General features: G+C 45.1%; 1 protein-coding gene across 1 annotated transcript in view; it reads right to left on the bottom strand.

Moving 5' to 3' along the window:
• The window catches only part of ptk7b (protein tyrosine kinase 7b), a 66,189-nt gene that overhangs the window by 23,537 nt on the left and 21,698 nt on the right, over positions 1 to 20,954 (bottom strand). The window lies entirely within an intron of this gene.

Raw genomic sequence — 20,954 nt, 5'->3', positions numbered from 1 at the left:
CTCTCTCTCTCTCTCTCTCTCTCTCTCTCTCTCTCTCTCTCTCTCTCGATGTGATGCGTGCGCACACACACTTAAATCTTTTATTTGCCCTCGTGATGCGGAGTACAAGCTGTGTGAGAGAGACGGGTTTTCTGCTCTATTTACCCACATCTCTGTGGAGAAGTGTGACTTGGACTACGGCTGGATGAATACCACACAGTCACAATAACATGCTACAGTTACAAGCTAAGAGGTCACGGTGCACAGGAAACCACATTTAGTGTGCACATTTTTATTTTTCCCAGTTTTAAATGCCAATCACAGAACAACTGGAACTTGGAAGAACATGTCTGTGACAACACTGCGGTAGTATGTGGTAAGAATAATAATCTAACCAATTAATCTTCATGTATGGATTTTAAATAGACTAGACAAGAAACAAATGTTTTCTTTTCAAAGTGTTTTCACACCCGCTCATTCCAGCTCATACACCTCTGCCTGAGAACAAAGACTTTTCATGGCAAGCTGCACTCATGATCGTTGCTAATTAGAAAACACGTCTTGGAAACAAGGGAAGGAGTCTGACTGGCATCTTCCAATTTAAACTCAACAGCTGCTCCACTCGCGCCTCCTTGCTTGAACAACTACCTCAGTGAACTTACTCATCAATAGCCATCTCAATAGTGTGTCAAGGCAGGCCCCCGTGCAGCACAATGTTATCATACCAGATGTCAAAAGTTTGTTATCTTAAGGGACGGTCCACCTCTAGAGTCGATTAAGCATACCTACACCTGCGTAATGGTGTGTGTGTGTGTGTGTGTGTGTGTGTGTGTGTGTGTGTGTGGTGTGGTCTTCATAGCCTGTTGCAGTACTGGAGCCAAGTAAAAATGGGATCTTTCAATAATGTTAAATCAAGGAGCCTGTAGAAGATGAGCCAAGGTAATTCCTCCATGTTTGACCCTCCTCATCCCACTGCTGCCATCCTTCTCTTCATCAGACTCACCTTTGTCTCAGCTGCAGGTGGCTCAAGCTGACAGACAGACAGACAGGCAGGCAGGAGGCAGAGAGACAGAAAGGCTGGTCAAACACAATAACGCCGCTAGACAGGCTGTGGATAGGCAGGGTGGGACATGGACGAATCATTTTGCTTTAAATGCCCCCTTGCATTACATTTTACAGACAGGAGGAAAAGAACCAAACACTTAGCTATAGATGTGGACCTCTGTGGGTAATGTCAGCTTGAGTAAGATACCGAAACACCATCAACGTTACATACGAGGTCGTTAAGTGCATCTAACTGAGCCGTATGCATTATGGATTTACATGGTGTCTGGCGTGCTCTTGAGTGTTTTTGCACATGAACACATTACGCTTGAACATAAAGTAAAGAGATAAACACCTCCCACGCAGATGAAAACCATTACTCTTCTTGTGTTAAAGTCAAAATCCACTGCTGAATGCCTCCTTACTGAGCACACCTGCCGCTGGAAGAAAGAAATATCCTCAAGGACACAGCAGCAGGATGCACTGAAGACATCCTGGATCCCGGACATCCCGGATTTGTCCCACAGTGGGACAAATCCACAGACAACTCCCTTGAAGGCCCGATCACAAACATGGTCTGTATGACAAGTCAGTGCATTGGTACGGATGCTGGAGTGAACCCTGAGAGTAAGGATGTTACAGTCAGACGTCTCTGCTGTCCAACAAGACACTTTGCTCTGACTGCACTTTTGTACAGATGCACTTAATACTTTTGGATCTAGATTTCATCAAAAAAAATATCTCACTATATTTAAACTTGCTTTAACAACAAGGGACGGTGAGACAATGACAATACACTCCAGTGTTATTGTTTCTAGTCCATCATACGTTATGTTTTTCATTTCACCAGGTTGTCAGTAGAATCGATGGCTCCTTTGGGGAATTGAATGGAGACACCGTATTAGAGGTCGCAGCCCAGTGGCTTTCCCTTCAGCCGTTAATACAACGCTGGAGAGAAATGGACAGGCTCCAGGAGAAACAGCTGCTGCCAGAGGACTGGCTTTTACCTCATCGTATCTGTCCAAACGCCTCACGATGGATCAAACTTCACCTCTTCACCTCAATTTGAGCCGCCTAGACTGGAGAACCATCCATCTCCCCTCCACAGAGATATTTCATATTCAATCACAGCGTCTTATTCTTTTTATCTTTTCATGCTCCGTCTCAACACAGGGTGAAGGTCTACATAGTTGGTCCAAAGACAGAAAATGAATCAACATAAAAGATGATTGATCATTTCAAAGTTTAAAGTTATTTATTGAGCAAAAATACAAAACATTGGCTTGTTCAAGCTTTGCTGTTTTTCTCTGTTTTACATGATTATAAGTTAAATATATTGAGTTCTGGACAACTGGAACCAAACAAGCAACTTAAATACGTCGTATTGGTCTCTGAGAACTTTTGATTTACCGATTATGGACACAATAATTAGCCCAACTTCATTATTCATTCTTCCATCATCTGGATATATGGCACAACAGATTGTTATTAAGTCTCTTCTGCATAAGAGAGTGGTCTCAGACAATCTCTCTCGGAGGCTGAGAATTTGTTTCACGTGTATAAAACCAGGATAAAAAGGCAGCAGATGGGTAGGAACCACCAGCAGAGTCATCCCCAACATCCACCTCAAACAATATATCAAGTAATGTTCACAGACAGCACGCTGCCTCCGTGCCAAGCTTACACAGCTGCGGTGTGAGGTGGCGTGCCAACTTCCATCACACTCCGTCTACAGCGATGTTACAGGCTTTGGTGGAGAAACGGCGGAGCTGTGGCATGCAGCTGATGGTTGTATTTGAGATGAACGCTGACATTCGGTGTGAGTGTGTGTTTAGAGAGGGAAGGACTTCCTGGAAAAGTCCCAGCAGAGACAGCACACACAGATAAGGTGTTTTCACATACCACAGGACGACAGAGCAGATAGAGGGACGCATAGTCTATCACATCTGATGAAGTCTGCCAAGTTTACTGTACTGATCAAACAGGGAAGGCTCCGTGAACTACATCTCTCTCACACACACACACACACACACACACACACACACACACACACGGACACTCGTATCCAAACAGGCACACACACACACTCCCTCTACCACCATGACGTAGGTACGCTGCAAGTTGCAACAGAAATACTTCTAAAGTCGTGTCTGTTTGACCAAATCAATACAGTTCACTGAGGTCGTGCTTTTCATTGAGTCACACAAGGACTGAGGGGAAGAGGAATGTTATATTTACAAGCTGAACTAACCATTGCACATAGAAGTACAGTGGAGTAAACTACTTTCTTTATTGCCTTTGTAAAGTGTCTTGAGTTTTCTGAAAAGCACCTATTAAATTAAATGTATTACTATTATCCCTAGCAGCGCTATAGAGCAACTTTTTGTGGTTTCCCTGTTTGTTTGCACACAAGACACATTGCTCTCACTCGTCTCGCATTATTGTGTTGACAGACGGTTGAAGGCCGTAACAAGCAAAGAAGAGTAGCAACGTGCCATCAAAGGTAGCAAAGAAGAACAACACATGAACAATGCAGGATTAAAACAAAATGTATGAATCAGCTTTGGAAGGATTCAACGTGTATCAGACGTCAAGGATACACACTGAATGGAAACGTAACTGCATAGCCTCACATTTGAGATGCTGAAACAAGTAAATGCATTTTTGATCGACGAATGACTTCATCCAAAACAATCTTGATAAACGATTAAGCGTAGGAGTTTATGTTGACTGACTACTCAATTGATTTAAAATGTAGCCTCTCTTTAAAAACCAGCAGGCTTCAGACCAGGAGAGGAATATGTTGTCGAAATAAGTCAAAGCTGTTGAAAACTGTGCACGGTGCAAACACACTCTTTCTCCAGGGAGCCTCCATCTCTTCACAGATTAAGAAAAACAGAAAACAAAAGAGTCTTGGTTCCGATACTAATCAATATCCACTTGCCGGGAAAAGCTTCCAACGGATACGCTCATGCAGCCGGATGAGCAGCCATCTCCATGAAATATTGATAGTTCTTCGTTTTCAAAAATAGTTTGAGTTTTCCTGGATTTCAATCAAGGTATCTGGAAGAAAAGTAGGTTAAAGACGGAGAGGGTAAACGGCTGAGAGGGGTGAAATATCCACACACCGGGATTCTCCTCTTCAAGTCGCTGCACTGCCGACCCCATTAAGCCTGGCCCGGCTGTCAGGTGGAAGTCGCCTTTAAGTCGGCCTGACATACAGAACCCACCATAATGGGCTCATCAGCAGGCAACGCCCCCCCCCCCCCTTCTCTCTTTCTCAACTTTGTCTGTCGGCAAACGCAGTCAGAAGTGGCCTAGTGGAATCATATTTCAGGAAATAATGACGTCGTATCACCATAAAAAAAAGGGTTGTGTTGGAGTGTGTGTGCATTGTTTGTGGACATTAACAACAAAATCAATATCCAGATAAGAAACTGTTTGGACATTAATCCAGACTACACACGGGCTGTTATCGTGCAGGTTGTCTGTCAAAACTAAAAAGATGCTTCTGAGAATATGTACCATATTTCTAAAAATGTTTAAGATAAGAGCCTGGATTCCTTCAGATGAACAGCTGCATCATAGAGGACGTTATCTTGTCAGTGAGGATCCTGTATTCGGGATAGAGTGTCTCCAGCAGGCCGGCCAGGTTGACAACGAGCGTGGTGAAACACATGCCAGAGGCTGCAAGAGGTTAAAAGGGGAAGACGTCCACGCATGCACAGACGCAAACGGCGGCACCCACAAATACTTGGCACCAGGCACACTCTCACGTCTCCCCCTGTGGGAGCTCAAAAAGCCCCTATGCGTGTGATTTCACAGTCTCTCAGCGGACCGTGTCGGAGCGAGACAGCTGCTCTGAAACGTTTCGGAGTGACAGGACGGCAGAATGAGGAGTCGCCGAGCGTGAGACAGTGATTGGAGCGTGGCCGCTATTAGATGTTTATCTCAGCCTCAGCCGACATACAATTCCCAGAATTAAACTGCTGCAGACATCCCTTAAGACATTGTGAAACACAGTTTAAAGTCTGTAATCCATGCACACGGCGCTGACGTCTTCTATTGTTAATGAAGACATGTCTACCATCTATGATCAGTCTAGTTTCATTACTCCCTCCTCTCCCCTAGCCACAAAATCTACATAACCCAATTAAGGACAACAGCAGCAAGACTCCAGATAACATCAGCCTTCCTCGCTCAAACAGCACACACTCAAGCAAACAGTGCAACATCAAAAGAGCACCAAAAAAAGGGGAACGGCACAGATATGATTAGAGCGGCTCTGATCGGATCAATTATTAACAACTCTGAGAGTTCGCGTGAGATCTGAGAGAGGAGCTTAGCATGATTTGAAAGCAGAGTGAAACATCTTCTTCAGCTAATGGCAGTCGCAGGGTCATACAGGGGCCGACAGAATGAGCACAGACTGGAAAAGACATGGCACCAGTTTTTCAACATGCAGAGGATGGGTAGAGAGAGAACACTGATGTAAACCCTTCCCTCCCCCTCCATCTATTTTAGCAGCTGCTGCGCTGTCCTACATCGTAGGATACGCAAGTCTGCCGCCCTCAACTTTTTAAGAGAAAAGGCTAATTTAACGAGGCCATCTTTAAAGTCAAGAACGCCAGCAGTTGAGGCGAAAACACGCAGATCCGTTATTTTATTTACAGCAGTTGGCTTAACTGGAATGCCAAGCTAATTAGATTAGCATTCCCATCAGGGTGGATGTCGCACAGCGAAGGACGGAGCAAGAGGGGGAAGGTCCGTACCGTCAGGAGATACGCACAGTATGGAAAATAGTTTCAACCTACTTGGAAATATTCCTGCGTATTGAACCAAAATACATTTTAGTACCAACTGAAATGTGTTCTTAGCATCGAGTAAGAAAGAGTGTCTGATAACGAAGGCCTGGTCAGATTCTTTGACTTGGTCACTTATTCTTTGATCAGATTATTCCCGATCTAAGAATCAAGATACCTTTAACTATAAGACACTACAGACTTAAAACTTCTATGAATTCACTAATAAGTCCTGTTTTGGGGTTGGTACCTAAACTTGTGTCCTATTGGCACCGACACGGTTATCAAATGCTAAAGTTCTAGACTCTGTTTGGAGACTCTGACTCACATCAGCTGTAAACATTTCATCTACTTTATATCATTCGTGGTAACCAGTAGCAACCGCACGGCAGCCAAAATACATTTCACGTTATAGAACAATCCATTGTATCGTGATGAAGTGTCAGAGGGGCTAGCTTGGATGGGTGTCATGTTGGCACTCTTTGCAGAGAGAGGCCGATAACCATCTGTCACGGTGTGAGCAAGTGTGTTTTTAAAAGCTGAAATAAAACCAGGAAAGCTTCATCCACAGTTGGGTTTGTGGATCAAGACGTCAGGGAGATGAATCGTGGGAATGAAGGGCAAACGGGATGCACCGGAACCCACTGACTGAGATTTCATTGCCTGTCGGTGTGCGTTTCAGTTTTCCGCAGTTGCCTTGACAGCTGCCCCTGTGAGAACTAGCTGGCACAGAACCCCAAAGAGCATAAAGCAGGTATAAAAACATGATAAACTTTATTTTGATTGATTAGGACTGTGATATCTTGACAAATCACCACTTTCTGAGAACATGAACCCAATGCAGAGTTGGAGAATGTGTATCATGGTACTGAAAGTGTAAAAAGAAGAAGATATAAAAGCAAATCTTTGGCGTATAAACAGAGCACCGTGAACAGAAAAGTAGACGCTAATGTCGGATACTGATGTCAGGTTGAGTTTATTTAGCTAGTGCGTTTTCATGCTTCAGTGACCTCTCGGTCAGTGTTTTTAACAATGCTGCGTGTCAGAAGTAGTTTGGCATCTCCGACAAGATTTACACAGAGAACTCAGCAGTGCATGAAGCTGAAATGCTGCCAGAAACAAAGAGGTCGGGCTGCCCTATTTAACTTGACGGCAGAGATGTTGAACAGGACAGAGTCAGATCAGGTACGTCTCTGCCTAAACATTGTAACCGGAGCGACAGTTTGGTTCACCACAGACTGATCCCGTTATTGACTTCTGACATAGGAAACAAAAGTAGGGAAATAAAAAATGTACAGTGGAGTTCATTTGATCCTAAAGCTGTCAAAAGGCTGCAGCAGACAATTATTTTTGACAATTGATGAAGTATTTACTGAAAGGTGATGCTTTTGAATTGCTTGTTTTGTTCAACCAGCACTCCGTATTTAATTCACAGTGATATAAAAAGACATCTGATTGATGCCACTCTCTTGTCTTATGAAGCTACAGCCAGCAGCCACTTAGCTTAGCATCTACCTTAGCAAAGTGAATTGGCATGTTGACCAACATGTTATTTACCATTAAATTACCTTTCTTCTCAGGGTTTCATAAATGACTTTAGAGCCTCGTACAAGGAAACCTTCACCGTAGAACAAATAGACAATGTTCAACCAGCACCTATGCCGTTACAGAGCCCCCCTCCCCCCTCACTCTATCAAGTTGAAATGGATCAAAGTAATACAAAAGAACAATTCCCTGCAGTCTCTTTTCATTACATCCAAAAAGAAACCTGACCCCAGGTAGTATTTCATTCTCTGCGTATTATACATCAGCGGAGCACATCTCTGTGCTCATTCCTCTGCTTCTAATTGAAAACCCGCGTTCAAAGCAGCAGAGCCCGGCTGCGACTGGTATGCACACCCGCTAACTTAATACAACCGCTGCTCTTTTGGTGCCAGTGTAATTGCACTGCGGAGGGGTCTCGCTCTGCAAAGCCACTCGCTCGGGTGCAAAGAGTGGGCCGGGCTCATTATCACAAACCTCGCTGCGATCACTATCACTTTATGACTGCTTCCCTCCATCCTGCCGCTGACAGCAGGGAGCGAAGCTCTGCTCCCATTAGACACCCCCCCCCACCCTCCCCAGCTTATCATCAGGCAACATTGGCATGGCAACAGGCATGCAACCTCAGGTGGACCGTTGCTTTGCTTCGCTCAACCCTCAAGCAGCAGCAACAGCCTTCCATAACGCCTCGCCGAAGATTTCTACCGCGATCCTCGTTCTGACAACACTTACAATTAGCCCTTTCATCAGAAACATGACACTGACTGCATCGCCGCTGTGTTTTCACCGTTACTACCCGACACGGCATTTTGACAGAAGTGTGCCACCTCTCCAACGCCGTAGTGAAATGCTCTCTCATGTCTCCTAACGAGCCGCTGCTTGCCAGCACACCTCTGCCTTTGAAAATGAAGAAATGCTCCATATGGTCTCCATGACAGGAAGAATAATAAAAAACACTCATGTAAGAGGGGGGGGGGGGGAGACAGGCGCCAGCCATTAATCTCTTAATAAGCGCACCGGGATAAGGTCAACGGCATCAAAGTGTTGGCTAGGCCCCACCCAAACGCTCCTTCACATAGGCTTTAATAGGCTACCCATCCTAGGCCATTACCGCCTCAGTCGTACTACGAGGACTGGGACTAGTTTGGCCCCTTAGGAACTCAAGTAGGGGTCTTCATTATACAACCAGCAGGAAAAAAAGCCCTCGCTTATTGTTTAAGCAGGAAAAAGCACTGCATGGAGGACGGACAATGAATAAAAAGAAGAATCATTTCCAAGGCACCACTTTGCATCAAATGGTCGATTCTCTTCTTTTATCTCATGGCTGAGGTTATTTAACTATTTAACGCCGAGCATCACAATGTCATGCTATTCCACATTATCGTATAATGTAGAAATGGCAGATCACGGAGCGTGATCCGCTTGCTTTGCGCCAGATGGAGCTTGAGTGCGTGAAGAAGCCTTTCGGAGAAGATGTGAGCCACGTCTCTCAGCACACCAACCCCCTCCCTCGCTCTGTCCCTCGACACCAGGCTTCATAACTGTCATTCTGTATCTAAAATAGAGACATCTGAGCATGGCCAGCTCTCACCAATTTTCAACACCCACTCATAAAGGGCCGACTGTTGAAACAGAGGCAGCCTAATGCATCCCTGTGTAATTCACGGCCGTGCTGAGCACCGAACATGAGCCGACAAGGAGGGAGGGAACGAGAGAGGGAACGAGAGAGGCACCGAGAGGAGGGTGTGCAAATTTTTGACTGGAACGCCCAAACGATGGAAAAAAAAAAAAAAAAAAAAAAAAAAAAAAAAAAAAAAAAAAAAAAAGCTTTGTGGCGTCCACAGATCAGATCCTGGCCATGAAAGGGAACCATGGGTATTATTACCCATGGTTCCCTTTCAATCTGGAGCCACAACCGTCCCCTGCAGCTGTGCTCATATGAGACGGAGTGAATATGAGAGCAATTATTAGATTTAAGCGGATTAGTCTTTGCTCAGGTAAGGCAGGTTGGGTTGTTCCTCTCTCTCTTTGGTCCTGACAAACTGGGCACTAATCCCGTAATGACTACTTTTAGAGGGAAAACTCAACAGTGCAGCAGTGGAGAACAAAGGCCGCCATTTCTTGTAAGTATGTTTATTTTCTCCCCCCCCCCCATATATACAACAAAGGCTCTACACACAGCCAACATGAAAGCTTAATGCAAACTGTTTACACAAGTAAGTGCTGTAACTACCATGAGCAAGAATGAACAGAGGATTTAGTATCAAACTAAATAAAGAGGAACGGTAATGTCAAACATCTGGGGGTCACACTCTGAGATTGTTTTTTAGTTTTCCAGCATTATGAGCCAAAGATGGAAGGATTAAGTCTGCAGTGGAACAGAGGAGCTCAGCAGTTTGCAGTTGGGCTAAACACTGATAGATGTTTCAGACAAAAAGGGGCCAAAGTGGGAATTAGAGAGGTGGAGCTGCACGGTTAAATCTCTGTCTGCAGGCCCGTAGACGAGTAATATGACAGAAATGAGATAAAGCAGAGGCAGGAAATGGAATGCTGTTTCCAAGTGTCTCCTGAAATATGATCTGCGATGATGACCGAGTTCGATGGACTAAACAGAAAGAAGGGGGGGTAGCTCCAATGCAAAACCCAAAGCCAACATGCAGACTTGGGACGTAAAACTTCGAGAGTGCAGCAATCGCGGGACAATTTGTCTCCGGAGTGACAAGAGCTGCTTTTCGCATCAGTGGAAGTAATAAATGACGGCTCCCTCGCCGGCTCTGGCAGCAGACGGCCGCTGAGTCCTTGGCAGCCGACGCTGGTCTCACTCTGCAGGCGACTCTGGCTAATGCCTGCACCTCTGCTATGTCCAGACATGAGTGCCAACCAGGAATGCGGTGGCACTCTGCAATCCTCCTGGAAAACTACCCGGCATGGAGGGGGGAGTGAGCCAAGATAAGAGGGAAGGAAGAAGACTTTCTAATATATCTAATCAAGATAATAAAAAAATAATAAAAAAAGGTTTGTAATTAGTTTCCTCTATCAGGGCAGTATCATTTTAATGATCTAATGAGACAGATTATAAAGATGAGAAGATGGAATACTTAATGATGGGCAGATGGATGAACATGCCCATTCGAAAGAGTTATTCTTTCACTCGATGGGGCTCCAGAGGCCAATAAGGACTCCATTAAACCTCAGCTTCTCTGCGTCTGGCTGTCTCTCTGCATCACACTAGAACAGTCCTTCTACCATTGGCCTTCGTAAGTGTGTTTTTAAAAGTGTACTGAATCTCTCTGGTGAAAGCAATACTGCAATACCCTCATCCGAGCAACCGTGAAACAGTATTTCCTGTTCTAGTGCAACCCTGAAGCCATGTGCTTGACTGAAGCTGACAAAAGACGCACAAAAAAAGCCAAACCTTTACGATACAAGTTCATGAAAGCAGCGTATATCTACCTTCCTCATTTCATTCAGAAAAATGGATACCTCTTCCTCCCCTCCTCCAACACACACACACACACACACACACACACACACACACACACACTCACACACACACACACACACACACACACACACACACACACACAGGCAGGAGGGGTTCAAACAAGCCTGGCAACCAGGTTGTTTCCAGGACCGGCCGTCTCTGTGGTGTAGGTTTCCTAGCAGAGCTTGGCTGGCTCTGCAGAGTGAGCTCAGTGTAGTCACCGCAGTTTAATTAGCCGCAACCTTTCTGGACAAGACGTCTACTGTAACGGCCGTCGCCTGCTGCCGCTGTAAGAGAAAGGTCCCTGTGACCGTGGACCACATAGATGCAAGCGTGTGTGTGTGTTTTTTAGAAATCTACCAGAGCAGAACGTTTCGGCACACGTGTAGTCTGAAGGTGAGAAAAGATGCTTTATGGAGATTTATCCTTTTATTTTAAATGAATGGTATCTACAAAGTATCCACAATAGCAATTAAGCAAAAGAAAATGGACAGAAACAAGTACCTCAGCCTCCCTAATTTAAAACACACCCAGGTCCAAACCTAACCAGAGAGAAAGACCTCATTAGGAGCAGACATGACACACGAGGAACTAATTGCAGACTTTGTGTCCTCTAAATAAAAATCTGACATCAAAGGCATCCCATTGGGAGAGCTAAAGAGCGAGGGAGTGTGACGTTCTAACATGGTTCCTGATGTTTCTCGAGCATCTGCAACCCAAATGATTATAATTAGGTGGTATTATCTTTTAATTAAGGAAGGCACTCGTGTTTGTGAGGCAGCAGGTGGTCCGTTTGCACAGCCACAGAGAGCAGAGAACCTATTTACCCACTTCTGTACTTCAGCTTATTTTGGTTTGCTACACCCTGGTTCAGATCCGTCTATACACATACCGGGTCAAGTTTGAGTCTCGATCCAGATGAGCTGAATCTGTTGTTCATACATTAAACATCACACATCTGCTGGAGTTCATAGTATTTTATAAGGTGATGCACTGACGAGCTTCAGCATGTCTTTTACAGAACAGGACTTTGCTTACGGAGCACAAAACGTCCTGCATGTTGTTCAGCATATTAACAGTATTTGGGAGGTTTGAAAGAAACACTTTAAAGTGTATTTACAGTTAGATACTCACTTGTGACTGAATCATGTAGATTAACAGGACCTTAGAATGTATACCTGCAAAGATATCCATTCAAGTCATTATTTCTAAGATCATAAATGAGAACGGTCACATTTAAGAGGAGAGCATTCATTGCTATACGATACGTGTCGTTAGGGGATAAATACACCAATTCTCTCTTTTTATTTACATTTGCCATATAGAGAGGTTTATCTAAAGGAAATTGCTGCATAAGTGCCACTTTTTCAAATCTCATGGGCTTGACTTTGAGTGTGTGTATGACAGTTGCGGCGCCTCTGATTTATTTGAATAAGAGAAGAATGGGCAGGATGTGGCGGACCCCCAGCGATGCTCAGCATTTAGCTTTGAAAGCAATGTTTGTATTAGCATAGAGAGAGCTGCATCTACTTTGAAGAGGGAAGAAGTGGGGGGGAAGAGCAATTACGGAGGGGGGGGGGGGCATTGAGAGTCACTCAAAAAAGTCTCCTTTTTTACTGGCAGACATGTTGAATGAATATCTGATTTAGTTGCATCATCTCTGATCCATCTGGTTGTAAATAACTCTGGACTATCAGGTGCTGGCTGTAGCGCAGGCATACATACTGATGAAGGATAACTAGCCGATGCAAGAACTGAGCAGAGGCCAGATAATCTAATTTAGGAACAACAAAGAAGAATGATCCCTCAAACAAACGGATCTCCTTTGCATCAAAATAATAGTCTACCTCGAAAAAAAATGACTCCAACTACCAAAATCAAAGTAATTCCTGTATACGAGCGTCTTACTAAACGCTTCTGTTGTAAACCTTAATGTTACACAAGCTGTATCACAGCACAGCAACGAACAGCCACCGTCATTATACACGATCGCACAGCCACTTACTGGCTGCGTTACCTGGCAACACGCACCACTTGTTGTGTTTCCACCCACTCAGGTGGAGCTGAACACGGTCAAGGTGATTAAGTCGTTCCTGTGAACAATTGAACAGCTCAGCGCTCACCCTTCACACCTCCGTGCTGAAGAGCTTTCCTGTGTTCACACTGCGAGCACGGAGGAAATCAGGCGGCGCCGGCTGCATCAACTACAACCAGATGAGTGGAGGCTCACCCACCTCATACGAGCTGTAGATTAAGGGTCCCTGGACAGGAAATTAAATGTTTGGTCTCCCCACGTCGTGGCTGTGTGGAGTGTTTGTCCAGGTCCTGCACCTGTTGATAGCCATCTAGACACCAACACGGTGAGAGCGAGGATCTGAGATAGGACAGGACGGCAGACTTCCGCGGGGGGATAAGCGAGGCCGATAAACGGCAACACAAAAGGTGTTTACGTCGGTGGGTACAAGAGGACCAATGCTCGACCTTTCCTGCTCAAACAAGCAAAAGGCTCCAAGCTATCGGCTGGCTTTCACCTTGAACGGCTTAAAGACTCTAAAGTCTTACTGAAACAACAGGCGGGTGGGTCTCTGTCCGTCTGCTGTGCTGGCACAGGAATACCATATAAGACCATAACCATCTATGGAAAACCATCTTGATTATGATTTATCCTAAATTCCTTGACAATCTTTTCATTGTGTTCTTTCCAGAAACCCAATCCTGATGGAGTGGGAGGATGTCTTTCTACTCATCAACCTCCAAGTAAAGGAATACACTTCAGAGCCGAACAGCAGCTGTTATTCATCTCTACATCTGTTCTACAAATGCCTGCGTGTGAATGTGTGTGCTGACGTTGGATTAACTAGAGGAACTGAGAAGGGGAGAGAGTGAGAAAGGCAAAATGGAGATCGTGTCTGATGCATGTCAATATTTCTGTTTATTTGCCTTTCAGTGTCCTGGGGATCAAATGGTCCGTTTCTGCTCGGGGCTCTGGTCTAATGAGGATGCCGGTGTATGGAGTTACAGACTGCGGCCAGACCCCCGGTGATCATGACCAGCCAGGTCGAGCTCCCTCCCCCTCTGAGCTCCAGGCTCAGCGGAGAGTCACGGCTTCTTCTCACAACAGTTATTGGTCTGAAGAAAAGGTACTCTGGATGGTTTTACGCTTTCAATGATGATCACTGGGAAGCAGTCCAAGCACAGAGTGACCTGTCCACACGCACAATGGACACACCCGCATAGATGTAAAGTGGCCATTAAGCTAAAAACATTGGTTAGGACTGTCGTTCACACCACGAAAACAATGACCTCAAAAAACACCTCGCAGCCAGAAGCCTTTAGATCAAACAGAACACCTCATCTTCAGCATGTTTCTTTAAAATGAAATGAGAGCCATTGTGCCACTGACATGAACATGTAATAGAAAATAGAGATGCAGAGAGCTTCCAATTTTAATGAATAATCTGAGTGATTTGAAAAAAAAAAAAAAAAAAAAAGGCGATTTACATTCGTGCCAAAATTTACATGCAAACCTGCAATAACACACTAATTCATTTTTTTTTTTTAACTGGCAAAATGTGCTCATTAAAATTCCAATCCTGACTTATGTTAATTACTCAGTCAACAGGCCATGGTTAATGACCTTTGATGGTTATTTGTTTTTCAAGCTGATGCATTTACAGAAAGCAGTGAAGCACCGTTTCTCACAATAAAATGAATAAAGTTCACGTCGCAAAATAAACCAACACATACTGTATTTAAGGAGTCTAACACATTAATGGTACTGCTGAAGGATTGGTACTCGCCTTAATGTAGATATGCAATGGTTTTTTTCATAACGTGCAGTCACTTTGTTAAAGCAAGCATTACCCTTGATGTGAGGGAGAACCTGATGTCTGATGTCTCTGACCAGACATTTAAAGCACAACTGTCTCTCTCTCTCTCCCCTAATGGAGAGATGATTTCATCTCTTGAGTAGGGGAAGTTCTCCTCTTAATAGCACTTCCTAAATTGGAAGGAGCGTGAGTTTGCTCTGGCAAACATCAACACATCAACCTATCATGCCACCAGGGCATGAACATGAGACATTTTGTTTTATTTTGTATTATAATAATAAGTCCACAAACTATTAAAAACTTTGAACTTTCAAAAAACACTTTCTCATCATTCATGGAATGGGAGGGTAATAAGTTGTTCAGTCCTGAGTACACACACACACACACACACACACACACACACACACACACACACACACACACACACACACACACACACACACACACACACACACTTCTTTCCCCTTAGGATTGGAAACCAGTGAGGCCTGACTGGCCCAATGGCCTCCCTCCAAGTGTACTGTCACTCACACTCTAGGGAGAGACACCTCACGGCAGGAGGTGGCGCGACCCCCTGAGACTTAACGAAATGACACCTTCACACACACACAAAAAAAAAAAAAAAAGAAGAAAAAAAATCACAGACGCACAATTACACGCTCCAAGGCTGTTAATTGGCGAGCTTGGCTGTGTGTGAATACTAACTGGATGTGGGGCACAGCTGTTGTTATAGGCAGTTCTCTCAAAGGTGAAGAGGGGAGGAAGCGAAGAGAGAGAGAGAGAGAGAGAGCGAGAGAGCGTGTGTGTGTGTGTGTGTGCGCCTGTTAAAATAAAGAATCCAGTCCCACGCTGTGTCGCCCCCACCATGCAGACAGCCAATTACCTGTGTGTGAAGCTGGAGCCCCCCCCCCCCCGTCTTTCTGTCAGAGGCTGTCTCGTCTTTAAGCACGATTGGACAATGCTGTTTCCTGTCTGAGTTCCCCCATCTGCCTGGGAGACCATGCTGCTATCCCATAATCATTGCCATCCTTACCCACCACACAGGCCACATCAGTGCTCCACTGGTGCCCTTTCAGATATTTGTTGTTCAGTCGCTTTACATTTTCCTCTACAAAGAAAAGACAGCTTGCAGTTTATAAGGGTTTAGTGTTGCACTGGGAACATATACTGTATGCTGCACTGGGAAACCTGCCCCGATATGCTAATGGCCACCGGCAGAGGCTCTTAAAGACAGTCTGACATCATGGAAGTAAAGAGGTGGTCTGTGCGAAGGGTAGGCAGCCACTTTATGCATGACACAAGAATGCAAGCTAAAGTTCATCCGTCAGCTAAAGCTCAACTTATCTCTACCACATAAAGGCCGACACCGACTTACCAATTCCTTAGCTACACTTGCACTATATAATGCAATCCGATACTGTAGCCCTGCAATAAGTCCTACCTTCGTAAAGCTTAAGAGTTTCTACATTTGTTAGACTTATTGAGCTGCACTCACTGCTGGATTGGACCAGGAGCTAAGTTTAAAGCTGATACAGCATCTTATAATTTGGACAATATACAAAAAAAAACTGCTATATTCATGTTGGGGAAAAAAAAACAATAATCTACAGGTTTAATATTACTTATATTATGTATGAAATCTTCACTAGTCCCCACAAAATGTATTGGTGGTGAAAGGTGTTAATTGTTAAATTAGCTATCAACAACTTCAGTGCAAAGAGAGAAGTGTCAGCCTTAAAACAACAACAACTTGAGAATAGAACTTCACAGAATGGAATAAAACTAAATAGAAAGTGTCTTCAAAAAAGCCTCAAATCAAACCAGGGACTCGTCTATCCAACAATACATTTAGATTGATTTGCACATGAAAGGATGTTGCCTCTTGTGTTTGTAATTTGCATCGACAAGTAACTTATTATTGTGCTATCTTACTAGTTGACGGTGTTTTGTTGTATCGGCCCATCTGGTTCGGTAATTTGCAACAATGTGTGTAAATGTGTTAGGTTGTACGGTTATGGTTGTTTTTACATATGATTGATATGTATTCATTTAAGTTGGTTATGAAGTTAATCTGAGTAAATTCCCTAAAATCACATGCAGCTAATCCAGTCAGTGTAGTCCTCGTTAACCGGTTGGTCCATGTAGTCTATGAATAACACAATCTGAGATGTGATATGAATGATGCTCTTCAGTGATATATTCCAACCGCTTCTCTTCAAGAGCGACTGATCGATGGTTTGCTTAAAAGGTGAAGCGGCCAGGTGATACTGAAGCTACGAGTCTCACTGTGAAGCGAAGAGCTGGGCATTTCTCATGACCTCAAAGTAAATGTGTTTAGTTTGCAGAAACAAGGCAGGGGGAGTTTATCTCAGCTTACCTTTTGTTGGAAATGGCCGCAGTCACGTGCAAGCAGACATGAGGAGAGAAGGAAAGAAAAGCAGAACGTTAGCCGTGGAACAACATCGACCCAACGATAAAAACAGGAGAGGGTCGCTGTCTGCCAGCATCACTTTTGTTTTTGGAGTAGGACTCTGAGCCAAGAAGAACATGCTTTATCTTTGAAGGGTTTATGTTTCTTTAATGTACTTCTCACACAAAACATTATTGCAGCAATAGTGAAAATGCCTCCTGGCACATAAAGCTCTGTGCGTCCGAATGGAGTGCAGGACGAGATAAATCAATCCAGGTGTAAACATGAATCCGTCTGTTCATCCTTCATTCCTTTCCCCAAAACTGTACGGCAGTGATGGATTTACGGTTCATCACCACTGGGCGGTATAAACCTCGCCGGCAACAGCGAGAGTGGTCTCTTGGGCCCAAACGAAGGGCTTCTGGGTAATGCTTTCATCCGGGGGAAGAGCGGTTCAGGTCAGCGCATCTCCCTCTCTCGCTTTCTCTCTGCCTCAAAGGAACGATCTATGAAAAGGTACGCCATATGTTTTCTGAAAGCCCCCACGAGCAGTGAAAGATAAATCTATTTTCTCCCCTTCACTGCCTCCCTGGTCCCATTTATCTTCCCACTGTTTTGGGCTCATCTCGGCTCAGTCTGAGCGCCACAGGAGGGGAGACGCGAAAGCTAAATCGCAGATAGTACATCAAAAAGTGGGAGAGAGGTGGATCTCCATTTCTCGGGATCTTAAAAGACCAGAGCTTTTGCCACCATGGGAGACCCCTCGCCCTCCCGCTCACCCCCTGAACCCAACGGACACGCTCAGAACACATTGCTTTATTGCCTGTAAAATAGACACAGTGGCCTATTTATAAGAGGATTAAGTAAAGAAAGAAAGACAGCAGGAGGGTGCTCTGTCTCTGCCAGCACTCCCAGCCCGAGGGGGAGGACCATGGAGAACAAAACAGCACATGTATGTAGCCTGGCGTCCAAGGTGAAGGTTTCCAGGACACTGTGTGGTTCAGGAGGTGTACGTGTTTGCTCTGTGAATGAATCAAATGGAAGTGCGCAATGCAACACGACCCCGATGGCGGCGTCTGGGTGCCGTGACGTCACCGGGACGAGCTGCTTTCAGACGACAAGACCAGCAGATACACAGAGGAATGTCACACGCCCACACTGAATATGTAAAAGGGACACGCACCGAGGAGTGTCCAATCACACCTGCATGTAAGACGACAAAAATGCCATGGCAAAATCAAATTCACTTAAATCTCATTGCCACCATCAATGGATTCACTCGTAAAGTAAATCCTCACAAATGTTTGGGGTCAAATTCAACTTGATGAATTTCACGGAGCTCCCACCAAAACTAGCCCTGCGAGCAATCAGTGTGTCACCAAACCTTTAGAGCCACACATGTCGTGAAGGCGCTCAAGTGAATTTAACCTGTCTGGTGTCTTAAGCCTTAAGCCTGAGCTGAATTGATACAAAGTCTCCGAATGTTGCTAAATTAGTTCTCCATGCCGATGCCTTACAGAAGACACACCAACATGTGAAACTCCAGTAAACAAACCCTGCGTCCTGCTGCCTCATCTTTGAACATCCTCAAAAGGAAGTCCAATAAATCACAGATGGCTTTTAAAAAGGTGTAAAGTAAAACCTGGCTGTTAAGCACCATCAGTGACCGTCTCGCCCCCCCCCCCCCCCCCCTCCTCCTGTATCAATAGCACAAAGAGCAGCTCTGCCTCTCTTCACATCAATGGTGACCGCTGCCTCCTGACCTACTGATTAATGATTTTTCTCAGGCTTCACAGGCTGAGCGAGCTTCAGTAACATAGCCCTCCCTTGGCTTTTAAATTGTCTGTTGCTACCCAAAAAATAAAAAAAAATACAGTGATACTTTACCGGCAAATGCCAAACAATAACAGATCGTGTTTCACAGCAAAAACGGGAGTATCTGCATGTCTAATTTCAGCCCCCGTCCCACCCGTCTAGTAACAGTCTGGTCTATCGTTCAATCTGGTCTGAACCCAGAAGCCAGGCTATAGGGCTTACGCAGCGCTGGACAAGTTCTCAGGTGTCAGGTCTATTGAATTGAAGCCGGGAGGGACGGGGGGGCACTGTAGCCAGTTAACACCCCCCCTTTTAAACTCATCCAGGACCAGAGGGACAGAAGGGAGGAGAGCAAAAAAAGCTGGGCTAGAGATGGCTCCTTGTTGACTCTAACACACAGGTTGTTTGTTTTCATTCTCCATTCCAGCAGCTGATGTATTGATCCGCAGCCCTGTGCAGCTCAAGGTCTCGTCTAAGGGAGGACCCAGACGTGCCCTCGTAAAGGGCTGATGGGCTCACAATAGGACGGGATGTGAGCTGCATTATAAAGAGAAGGGGAGAATTCTTCTTTGGTTATTGGAGAAGCCTACGGGTCATCTATTGCCAAATAAATGTATTGTATAATTAGGTTCTGCACGTACAAATGAGAGCTTATTAAACTTTAATGATGAATCATTATATTGCTTGTAATAGCTCTATATTTTTAGGGAAAAGGGGGGGGGGGGGGGCGTGTTTCACAGAAGGAATGGTGGGTGGGGGCAATGTGAGGCACCCAGAGCATCCCTCATGCAGCATCTTCCAACGGGCGTTTCCACAGCAACCATGGCAGGACAGTGGTCCTCCAGGGAGAAAGGGACTTACCAGGGTCAAAGGTCAATTGAGGGTAATTAATTTTTGCGGAGAGGAGCGATAATCCTCCTATCTTCAGGCAGCCATTCCCCCGGCTCTGCTTCTTTAAGGAGAGTTAATATTCATTCACCAGTGACAGATCCCTTCGACTGATGTTTTTTTTTTGTTAAAAAAAAAAAAAAAGTGCTTCAGTGGGTATTCGGTGCAGTTCCATCAGATATGTGCATAAAATTACTTTTTTTTTTCGCCCCAAAAAGCCTCTAAAAATGACTTTCTTCAACCAGAGAAAAAAAGGCAGTTATTTTATGCTGTTGGCCCTCAGTGGCCTCGATGCTTCTTTAACCCTTTCTGTGACAACAGCACTGCAAGCACAATCTAACCTCAATCTAGCATTTGGTGACCTGAATAAGACCGCGGTTGAGACGATGCCCCGAGGCCGTTTCATAAAAGAGAAATCCGAAGCAATATCAACTGTATGGCTTTTAAGTGTTTGGCCGCTCAGCCCTGCCACATCCAGGCGCTCCTCTCCACGGGTTAAGAGGCTACGGTGTCAGTGAGGGCCAACAGTAAGACGGTCGGATGCCACATGAATGTTAAGGATGCTTTCGACAAAGCTGCAGCGCTAAATTGACCTAAAACCCCGGGCCAACCGGCCAGTGGGCGACCTGTCCCCGCAGCTTATTAAACGCCAGCATGTACAAATATTTGTGCTATCGGGAGATACTATATACAGCTAATTCAGGCAAATGACATTTACTGAAGAGTTATTTAGATGCTATCGGTGGCTCGGGTCTTTGTGCTAAGGGGATTAGCGCCACCGTGCCCAGCGCTGAAAGGCGTCTTTGTGGCTGCGGTCTTTAACGGGATGGGTGAGCGGCTCGGATGCCTGCGTGGAGGGTGTCAGTTATCAGGGATCCTGCCATGCCTTGCTAATCTCTGGCCCCGCAGAGTTCCTGAACCCCAGCCAGCGTGTCCTGCGCCAGCCTCTAGAGTTCCCTCAAAACAACAGGGACAAAGATAGGTATTCACAGGGAGAGCCACTGGACTGTCAAGCTCCTCTCCTTGAGCGTGCAGCATAAGGGCAGAGGGGGGGATCTTAAGCACCGCTACTGCTTTAGCCGCCATGAGCTCTCAATAGAGACGGGCTTCAGACATATACATATATATACACACACACACACACACACACACACACACAC

The sequence above is a fragment of the Anarrhichthys ocellatus genome, unplaced genomic scaffold (assembly GCF_004355925.1).
Source record: "Anarrhichthys ocellatus isolate YVR2014 unplaced genomic scaffold, GSC_Weel_1.0 scaffold3, whole genome shotgun sequence".
Lineage (NCBI taxonomy): Eukaryota > Metazoa > Chordata > Actinopteri > Perciformes > Anarhichadidae > Anarrhichthys > Anarrhichthys ocellatus.
This window is presented reverse-complemented; position numbering and strand designations above follow the sequence as displayed.